This window comes from Propithecus coquereli, unplaced genomic scaffold, assembly GCF_000956105.1.
Source record: "Propithecus coquereli isolate 6110/MARCELLA unplaced genomic scaffold, Pcoq_1.0 Scaffold228, whole genome shotgun sequence".
NCBI classification, from domain to species: domain Eukaryota; kingdom Metazoa; phylum Chordata; class Mammalia; order Primates; family Indriidae; genus Propithecus; species Propithecus coquereli.
Window position 1 is genome coordinate 1,045,895 of NW_012147819.1, and position 10,154 is coordinate 1,056,048.

The 10,154-nt window shown below is 50.7% G+C and overlaps 1 pseudogene; it reads left to right on the plus strand.

The window, feature by feature from the left end:
- Positions 1-673: 673 nt before the first annotated feature.
- LOC105811105 lies at positions 674-9,645 on the plus strand (annotated as a pseudogene).
- The last annotated feature ends 509 nt before the right edge of the window (positions 9,646-10,154 follow it).

The following is a 10,154-nucleotide window of genomic DNA, read 5'->3' on the forward strand; positions in this document are numbered from 1 at the left end:
CTCAGAATGTGACCTTATTTGGAAACAGGGATTGTCACAGATGAAATTAGTTAAGATGAAGTCATACCAGAGGAGATTGCGCCCCTAATCCAATATGCCTGGTGTCCTTATAGGAAGGCCACGTGACGGCATAGATGCACGGGGAGAGTGCCACGTGACAGCAGAGACAGACTGGAGTGACGCAGCTGCAGGCCAAGGGACGCCCAGGCTGCCAGCAAGCCTGCAGAGGCCAGGAAGAGGCGAGGGAGGACTCCCCTCCAGGTTTCAGAGGCAGCACGGTCCTGCCGACACCTTGATCTCAGACTTCCAGTCGCCGGAACTGTGAGAGAATGAATTTCTGTTGTTTTAATCCACCTGATTCGTGGCACTTTGGCACAGCAGCTAATACACAGGAAATGAATACACTCCTCCTCCTGCTCCTGGTCGGGTTGCACCAGAGGCTAGTTTATTGTGAAGCTCATGAATATTCAGACCCTGTCCCTGTGTGGGCTCCTTCTAAGGCCCTGAACTTTATTTCGTGTTTGCAATTTTGTGTTCTTTCTGTCCTCCCAAATCGCATAAGATTCAGACTCAACAAAACCTAGACCCGCTGCTGGTCTGCCATCATCTTGCTGTTTGTGCTCCACCCCGGCCCTGCCGGCACAGAGCCCCAGGCGGCCTCAGCAGGGCAGCTATGAGTCCCTCCTTCATCTTCAGCGTTCCTGGTCCTGTGGGCAGCGACACCTGTCTGGAGGCTTTGGAAAGAGAGGCCGGTGCTAAGGGTTTTGTCCTTTTGTCGGGGCAGAAGGCTGAGTCAGAAGCCTTCTTGGGGCATCTTCAGGCCAAGCGCCTCGTGGACCCCTGCACAGACTCGCTCTCCTCCAGCATCTCAGTGAGCAGAAGCTAAAATTTCCAACAGGCAGCCTTGGTCTGCACAGAGCCAAAGAGCGTGACGTGGTGACAGCCAGAGTCTGGAGAGGCCTGTCGTGGTTCCAGTCTGGCCGCTCTGATCCTAAGCGGTCCTGCTTGGTGGCTTCCCTACCTCCACCCAAACCTGTCTCCACCTCTACATTCAGATCAGCAGAAATGGCAGAAACGCCCGCTCGCCGCTGCCACACGCACGTGCACACACGTCGCGCACTCAGGGACACGCCCGTGTCGCGGCGGGACTTCTTTCTCACCTTGACGCCCACCTTTCAGGCCAACATCACACATGCTCCTGTGGCATTTTGTCTGTGCCGCGTCCTGGGGACCCCTTGATGAATGGTGCGCGGGCCCCGGGAAGGGCTCATTGTGCAAAGGGGGGAACGCGCCTGAGGGTAAACAACCACACTGCACGGGACTGCACTAAAGCATGTGGTTCGTGCCGAAGCGGAAGCAATGTGCTATCTGACTTCAGAGGGACAGTTAATTCCAATGTGGTTGGTGGGCGGGGAGGTTTTCTGAAGGAGGCGCAACTAAAACTATATGCTAGTCGCGTTGGAAGCCCTGACCCACCAGGGAAGAGCACGTTTTTGGAGGGCCCTGATGTGAATCCCCGGTCGCTGGGCTGCGGGGAGGCCCAGGGACCTTGCAAGGGAGGGCTCGGGACAGCCACTACTTGCCACGCAGAGCGGTTCCGCGGGGCTGAGTGTCTGCGCTGGCGCCGAGCCCTGCGGTGGCGCGAGGGCCGGGCACATCGACGGCACTTGGTCGGCTCCTTCCCTCTGGAAACACATTTCCTTCCACTCCAGGGCAGCCTCTCACAGGCCGGCCTGCCTCTTCTCGCTCTGTGTTGCAACCAAACCACCTGCCTCCCATGAAAGCGGGTATTGTTTTCCCACCTGAGCCGCCCACACCTGGGCGTGTAGGACAGCGGGTCCCCACTCTGGGGAGTTCGCCCACTCGGGCCTGTCGTGCCTGGAGCAGCTGAGGCTCTCGGCCCGTGTGGGGGAGGCAGGGTGCCTCCTGGGCACCCCAACTGGGTGCTGGGTAATGAAACAGCGGGTACGGCTCTCAGGAATAAACAACTCCCTGGGCGTTGCAAATTCAGACACAGTGCTGCAGTTTTCTTAAAGATGTAATTATCTCAGGGAAAATGACTCTCCTTAGAGCTCACCAACCCTTGGGGGAGAAAATGTTTACAGCTGGAAGAAATGTGCAGAGATTTTGTTTTGTTCTGTTTTTCCTTAGATACTTGAGTCCCCCACGATCACTGCTATGTAAAACAGAGTTCTTCTGACTGGAGTCCGCACGACAGGGGCTAAGGCGAGGATCCCGGACAGCGGAGGGCAGGCCCGGGCCTGCGGGGTGGGACCGAGGGGCAGGAGGCCCAGCCCGAGTCCACTACAGGCTGCACCAGGGGCTGGCGCTGCCGGGGGTGTGGCCCTGTCTTAAAAAGGCCTGTTAAGACACAGATTACCTGGGCGGAGCCACTGAGGTGAGTTTCTAAATTTAGCTGAGTGTCTAACCTGAGACTTTTGCACAGAAGCAGAGCGCAGAGGGAAGGGGGTACAGAGAAGTCACCCTGCGTGTGTGCGTGTGTGTGCGTGTGTGCGTGTGTGTGTGTGCGCGCGCGCGCGCGTGTGAGAGAGAGAGAGAGAAAGCACTGGGCACTAGGCTTGCTTGATGGCAAGTTGTCCCTGGAGGCTCCTGAAGCCCCCAGCCCTTCAGGGCCGGCCCCACTGGCCTGTCAGCCCCTCTGGCGGTCTCAGCCCTGCCACAGAACACCCGTTCTTCAATCACCTACAACTTCTCCACCCTGACGGCAGCGAAGAGCAGCAAGTTTTATGCTTCAGGTTGTTGTCTTGCCTCCAGTCCTAGAAAAGCAAACACTGGGTTCTGAGGCCCCCAGAGCACTCGCCGAGCCCTCCTGCCTGCACCCCAGGCACCTGCTTGTCCCTGCCAGGGCTCCTCTGTGCCCAGAGCTGGCTGGCGCCTGGGATCCTCTTGCTCACTTCCTTTTCTCACAGCCTTCTCCTCCCCCTTTCTCCTTCCTGGTCATTTTTAATCCACTCACTTTCCTCTCCACCTTCTCACGGTGTCTTTCTCAAGGGAGAAGCAAACCGCAGGCCAGCGTGCACCACCGGCCACTGACTAACGGGTAGCTTCTGAATCCCCAGTGTGGCAGCAATGTTTTTCTCCCCCCAAAACATTCAAAGAGCAGCCCCCGGCACAGAGTAGGAAGAGGCTCCAGGGAAGCAGTGAGCTGAGGGGAGCTGCCTGAGCACCCCAGCCTGGCGCTCAGCTGCTGCAGGCTGAGACGAACCCTTCTACATGGAGCTGTGTCCTCGCAGGTCTCCCCAGCCGCCGCTGTGGTCAGTGACAGCTCAGACTGTCAAGCCCCATAATTAGGGGCCGTCTCATCTCACCAGGGTCACCCCCACCAAGTCTGCTGCCATAGATGGAGAGGATTTCATGCGATGTTTTCTAAAAACGATTGTGTTGTCCCAGGAGAGCCTTGAGGGACACGCGGTAGCGCCAGTCAGAGCCTCAGCCCTGCAGCAACTTGCCAACCCAGACATCCTCAGTCAGAGGGAAGGTTCCACTTAGAACCTCCCTTTCCCATTAACTCATCTGAGTTTATGTCATCCTTTTTTATTTCTTAAAATATTTATATCCTAAGAAATTGTACAGGGAGTGAGCACACACTGATCACATAACTGTCAAATGAAAACCTTTCCTTAAATGTTCAAGGGCACTGGAGTAATAAATTTGGAGCCATGCAGATCTTGTTTCATGGGTGTGTACGTGTGCATGAAACTTTACGTGGGTGGAAAACCAGCAGGAGAAAAAAGAGCAGAAACTGTTGTGTGATTGCATCTTCCTATCCACAACGTCTTGTGCTGTGCATCCGATGACCCGCCCCCAGTCAATGTGTTTTATGGGTTTTAAAGATCTCACTATGTGCATCACGTTGCCAGGTGATTTGGGATTTTAAGACATGGTCCTTCTCCTCAAGGAGTGTATGACCTTTGGAGAAAAATATAAAACTTACATGTATAATTCATTATTGGGTCCTCTCCCCACCCCCCGAAAATAAGCTGGTGTGTGTAGTGCTCAGCAAGGTGTTTGGAAGGGAAGTTTAGAGGGGGAGAGTGGCATGCAGGGCCTGGGGCCCCGGGAGGAGGGCCCAGTGTGTCATTTTGGGGGACTGGCAGGTGCCCAGGCACAGAGGCAGGAGAAATAAATGGGGGAGAGGGGGGATTGGCAGGGCTGCAGCCCTGCTGCCTATACTGTCTACTCTGCCTCAGGAAATATCAGGGCCTTTGGTTCCTGAAAATTCTGATCAGAGACCATGAGTAGGTCACTTACTCTTGAAGCCTCAGTGTCTCATGAGCAGAAGACTAAGAGGTGAGGGTCAAAACACGTGACCCACAGTAGCAGGAGGGCACCACCCAACAGGGCGCCTGTTACTGGCTGAGGTCCCTGTGTGGGCCTTGCATTCACCTTTTTGCTGCAGAGTCATTAGGAGGTGGGAGAAAGAGTGGTGGGGGCACTTGCGGGCTCAGGGCAGTGGCTTTTACAGAAGTATTTTGTTATTCTAGCAGCCAGTACAACCAAACTGGTGTGTGCGAGCGCAGTGTCATCCCTGGTAATGATGGTGCTAGTTCTGCTGACCTTATATGACTGTTGTGAAGATCGAATGTCATAATGCTTGGGAACACTTTGTAAACTGTCACGGGTTATGCAAACATGAATTGTTGCTATCCCTGTCATTACAGTGCGGTGTGGTACAGCGTGGTGTGCTGGGTGGGAACAGAAAAGCAGGCCTCTAAAATAGTAATATAACCAGAAAGAGATTTTTTGTGCCCATTTTTAATTGGAGACAGCTTATTTTAATTAAAAAACATAAAGAGCTAAATGTTAAAAACTCCTAATGATGTCATATTCACAGCAAGATTATAAACCCCAAAACAAGGATCTGTGTGACTTAATGCATTTCGCGATACTCTTTTTTGATACTACACAAAAGCTTGACAAGTAATAGTTTTTTTAAAAAAAGATTGGTTTCATGTGGCAATCTGAAACTACATCAAACTTTTCATACTCTATTACATTAAAATGTATATATCTATTGACCTTTGGCCTTATAGAGCCCCCCCTTGTAGAGTTCAGATACAGCAAGTGAAGTTATCAACATATTGTCACCAATGCTAGGAATAACTGGCTCTGAGAGAGATAACCAGTTATGGGTCAATTCTGGCAAAAAGAAGTGCCGTACCCACTCATTGGGCATGAACATCCCTGTGGAATTAAAATGAGCCATCTGCGAGACACTGCACTCTTGGCACCGGGATCAAAGGACTCTACCACCCCCTTCAACTTCCAAGAACCCTTCCTCATGGAAGAGCTGCCCAGAGAGATGCAGTACTCCAAAGAGTACAGGACCACCAAATGTTCCTGGACCACTCTTTGAGAACCATTGCCCTAGATAGAGTTCTTCATCTGCGACCTGTTGTAGGAGCCCAGTAAATGCATTGATTTGCTGATGGACGTCAAAACCCTTTGTTTAAAAGACTAACCAAAGACTGGGCAAGTGCAATGACTGGAGCCTGAAAGAAAGGCTTTCTTAGAAGTAAGATAGTGAATGCATACGGTAGAAACCACAGCCTCTGCGCTCTGGTGCCCGCAAGCTTGCCCCTGTCAATCTGTGTGCCATGATGCTGCGGTGGACCCTCAAAGAGGAAGGGACTAATCTGCCAGTATACAGGCCTAAAAGGTGATGTTTCAAGCACTTTGAAAAGCCATTTTGGTGCAGCGCGCAGGCGGGGGTACCTGCCCCAAAGGGAGCGCACGGCCTGCACCCGAGCTGAGAACCCGGAACGTGACCGCGTAGCCTCCTCCAGAGTGCGAATTTGCTTGAAGATCATCTTCTTGGCAGCGATGCCTTCTCCGCAGAAGACGCTGGGGGGACAGCCAGGGCACTTCTGTTCCCTGACAGGGGTGTCTCGGGTCGCGGGAGGCACCGGCATCAAGAAGATGAGGCCGTTGAGCGGGGCCCGGTGCCCGCCGTCTCTCGCGTCGCTCCCGGTGCATCTCGAGTTAACCTCAGTTCTTCCTATCTAGAGTTTGATTTCTTCTCGGAAAAGACCCCGCAGCCTCCCATCTGGCCTCCATCCTCCACGGAATTGGCAGCCCAGCTTCTCCCTTGGCGGGAAGCCCGGGCTGGCGTCGAGGACCGCCTTTCCCTGGCCCATCCGTGTGCCCAGTCCTCGGTTCCCCCAGGTGGCCCGGGCGTGCCTGCCCCTTGGCGGGGTCAGCTCTGAAGTCTTCACTCAGGAAGAGAATGAAAGCGTTAGTAGAAGGAGGAGGCGTGCTCTGTCTCTTATCCTGGATAAAGCCCTGCAAAAAACGCCTAGTACCAGCAGGACAAGTCCTTCTGCTAGCATGACACACGGGCATTTCTGTCATTTTTTTGCTCCAATGGACTCTGCCGCTTGATGGCCTGGTAGAACTCAAAAGAGGCCTACAGAGGCAAGAGCAGCAGCTTTTCTTATTCAATGATCTGCTTGTTGTGGCCAAAATCAAGTGCAACAAAAACTTTAAGATGAAAAACAAAATTAAATTAACTGATATTAGGACAGCAAGCTATAAGGATGAAATGGCAGATGGCAACACCTTCTTCTTGGGCTGGGCCACTATGAACTTTGTGGCCACTTTCAGTTCTCCAGAACAAAAGGACAAATGTCTCTCTCTCCTTCAGAGATACATCAATCTAGAGAAAGAGAAAGACTACCTGAAGAGCATTTCCCTCAAAATCTTCACCAAAGACACTGGGAACTGTGTCCATTCTAAAACTGTAAGAGTAAAGAATTCAGACACAGCAAGTGAAGTTATCAACATATTGTCACCAATGCTAGGGATAACTGGCTCTGAGAGAGGTTACCAGTTATGGGTCAATTCTGGCAAGAAGAAGTGCTGTACCCACTCATTGGGCATGAACATCCCCGTGGAATTAAAATGAGCCATCTGTGAGACATTGCACTCTTGGCCCTGGGATCAAAGGACTCTAGCACCCCCTTCCACTTCCAAGAACCCTTCCTCATGGAAGAGCTACCCAGAGAGATGCAGTCCAGTTCATCCTGCAGCGTGATTCAGGCCAGAAGACATTTAAAAGGAGAATATCCATCTCCTTTGGTGAGTGCTAGAACCAAAAGGACAACTTACCCATGTCACCGCCAACATCTCCTTCTGTGGCAGGACAGCTCTTTGGAGTTTCTCTCCCAAATAGTTGCGAGAATGACAATCTGCCCAGACATATCTTGGATGTACTTTTCTTTCTTAACCAAAAAGGAATCCCTGCTCCGCCCCACAACAAAAGGCATCTTCAGGCAACCAGCCAATATGAAATCGTGCGGACAACTAAAAGAGAAACTGAATCCTGGAGTCGAAGTACAACCGGACTGTGAAACCGCTTTTTGTTGGCATGTGTCTTAGAGGATTTTCTATGAAGTATTCCAGGAAGTGTTTCTTCATCCGATCTCTATGATTACTGGGTCCGTGTAATGGATCAAGGAAATGATGAAGAGAGACTAAATACAACTCGAAGGCTATTAGACCAGCTTCCAAGAGCCATATGTTGTTCTCCTAAGGTGTCTTTTTGGGGTATTACACAAAATTGAGCAACATTCCTCGTCCAATCAGACGAATGCATTTAATTTAGTGGTGTGTATTGCTCCAGTGTTCTTTGGCCTCCTACTTCCTGCAACCCAGAACTAGAAAATGAGTTTACAAAAAAGGTTACCCTGCTTTTACAATTTCTGATGGAAAATTGCCATAGGATATTTGGAGAAGAAATCACTTCCCTCTTCGGAGAGATTTCAGTCAGATGTGACACTAGAGGAAATGCCTCAGATATTTCTTGCTTCCAACTGAGTGACTCCTTGCACGACAGCTTGGAAAATGAACTAAATGAGGATGTCGATGCCCCATGCAGTGACATGGTAAAGAAACTCGGCCGGGGAGCAGAAGCGTGGACTCAATTTTAACCTTCAGTGACTATGACCTTGGCCAACCTGAAGTGGAAGACCTTTTAACCCTCAATGCCTTTGACTTAGACCATTCTAAAGAAGAGATGCTTCATCGGAACAGCCTCTTGAATCCAAGCCGGTGAATGTCATAGTGTGCACAAATATCTGGCTGCAGGATCCTGTCGTGGCCCCATCTGGCATGCCCAGCCACCCGTCCACAGCTGCAGCAGATGTTGCAAAAAGCGTGAGGACAAACCGGCACTGCTCGGAGCCCAGCAACCACTATCTGGATTCAAAGTTTTTCTATCTCAGGGAGTTTTATCAGAACAAGCTATGCAAGTCCATCTGTGATGCAGGTCTCTGTCAAAACACCAAGGACTATCTGAAGCAGAATTAACCCCTCCAGGAAGGGGGTATGACATGTTTTAAACAGAGTTCATTCACAAGCACTGATACCAGCTAGAAAAGTTCCACCAATCAAAACATTAAGAAGAAAAGCTTATCTGGTAATGAAGGAAATTGTATGAAACTCTTCCATAAGTCCAAGCCATGGGCCATTTCTGTATCCTCACAGGATCATTCCAAGAACCAGCTGTTTGCTGTGGATACATCCGGATACTTCCTACCACACACGGCAGATGCCCTCAACAGTTCAAGGAAACGGCACCACTCAGAGCCCAACATAGATGACCCGAAAGGCACACTGTCCTTTCTCAGGGGGATTTGTTTAAAGAAGCCACAAAAAAGCAGCTGGGAATCTGTTCTCTTGCATGGAGAGGAGGATTATTTCAAACGACATAAGTCTTTGCAAACAGAGGGACAAACGCTTATGAATCAGAGTTTGGTCCTGGGGATTGAGGTGGGCAAGAAGAGTCCCACGATCCAAAACACTGAGGTTTTATCCCCAAGATCAAACCTTTGCCAAAGGCCTGGCTATTCCAGCGCATCCTCTCCACGCACCTCCCCATCAGGCACACCAGGGAGCTCCCAGGACAGTGCTTTTTCTCAGATTTCTGAACACTCTGTGTTTACGCCCACTGAAACTTCCTCTCCAATAGATTGCACTTTTTACGCTCAAAGAAAACAGGAAAAGCTTTCTTCTCACTGTAGCGGTTCTGGCCTTGTTTCTAGAATTCCCAGTCCCTCATCAGGGTAGGCCAGCAGCCACATGGCTTGTACGAAAAAGGACACCAAAGAGTGGCATTCACAAATGCATTCTCTAACTCTTCATCCCGCCACGTGGTTGAGAAATGGTGTGGCCAGTTTGCAAAACTGGTCCCTCAAAAAGAAGGCAAAGGCAGCCAGACCAGAGGGAAAGAAAATAGGTTCTCTAGAAGGACATTTGGAGCCACCTCCAAATGCTTCTGGTGTCCTAGAAGACAACTCACGGCAAGAGGAAACAGAACAACATTCCCTGAAGGGCAGCCGGGGGACTAGGAACTGTGCAGTCACCCAGTGGTGTAGTTCTTGTCCCCGACAGGACTCAGACGGACATGGTAGCTCTCGATTCAGCCTGGTGGGAAGCAAACTCAAGCTGTGTATGAGGTCACACGAGGAAGTAGAGCATGGTGGCCAGGGGTCTTCTGATTCTCTGCCTTGTGGAAGAGCCTCAGCCAGCTCTTGGACTGTGGAGGCTGTGGCCAGCCCAAACTCAGGGCCTGCAGTTGCCTGCAATGTTGGAGACAAAGACATTTTAACCACAATAAGAAACTGATGTCCACAAGAACAGGAACTGGGGCAATAATATTATAAAGACAATCATTATTATAAGCCCTTTGTATAAGATACCTGGGAGAGGTAGCATAAGGATAATCATTGCTAATACTTAGGATAGCAAAATAATTCTCTTTATTGAGACTATTTTGCAAAAAACGTATCCTAAAGAGTTTTGTCACCTACGTGTTTGGAGGCCTCTCCTTGTTAAGGCATGGCACTGGTCCTGTCGTGTGGCATTAGGCGTGTGGTGGAGGGCCAGAGAGGGCATCTCTGTGGAGGAAGCGTGACTTATGTGGGTGGTCTGTGAGACTGGTGCCCTGGGAGGACCAGGGTATCACAAGTGAGGAATGAGGGACTGGGGAGGCAGCACAGGTTGTGTGGAGAAACCATGCACATTTTAATGGGTAGGCAAGAAAAATGCTGCTAATCAAAGCATTAAGAAGAAAAGCATATCTGGTAATGAAGAAAATCATGTCAAACTTTCCCCTAGATCTAAGCCAGTGGCCA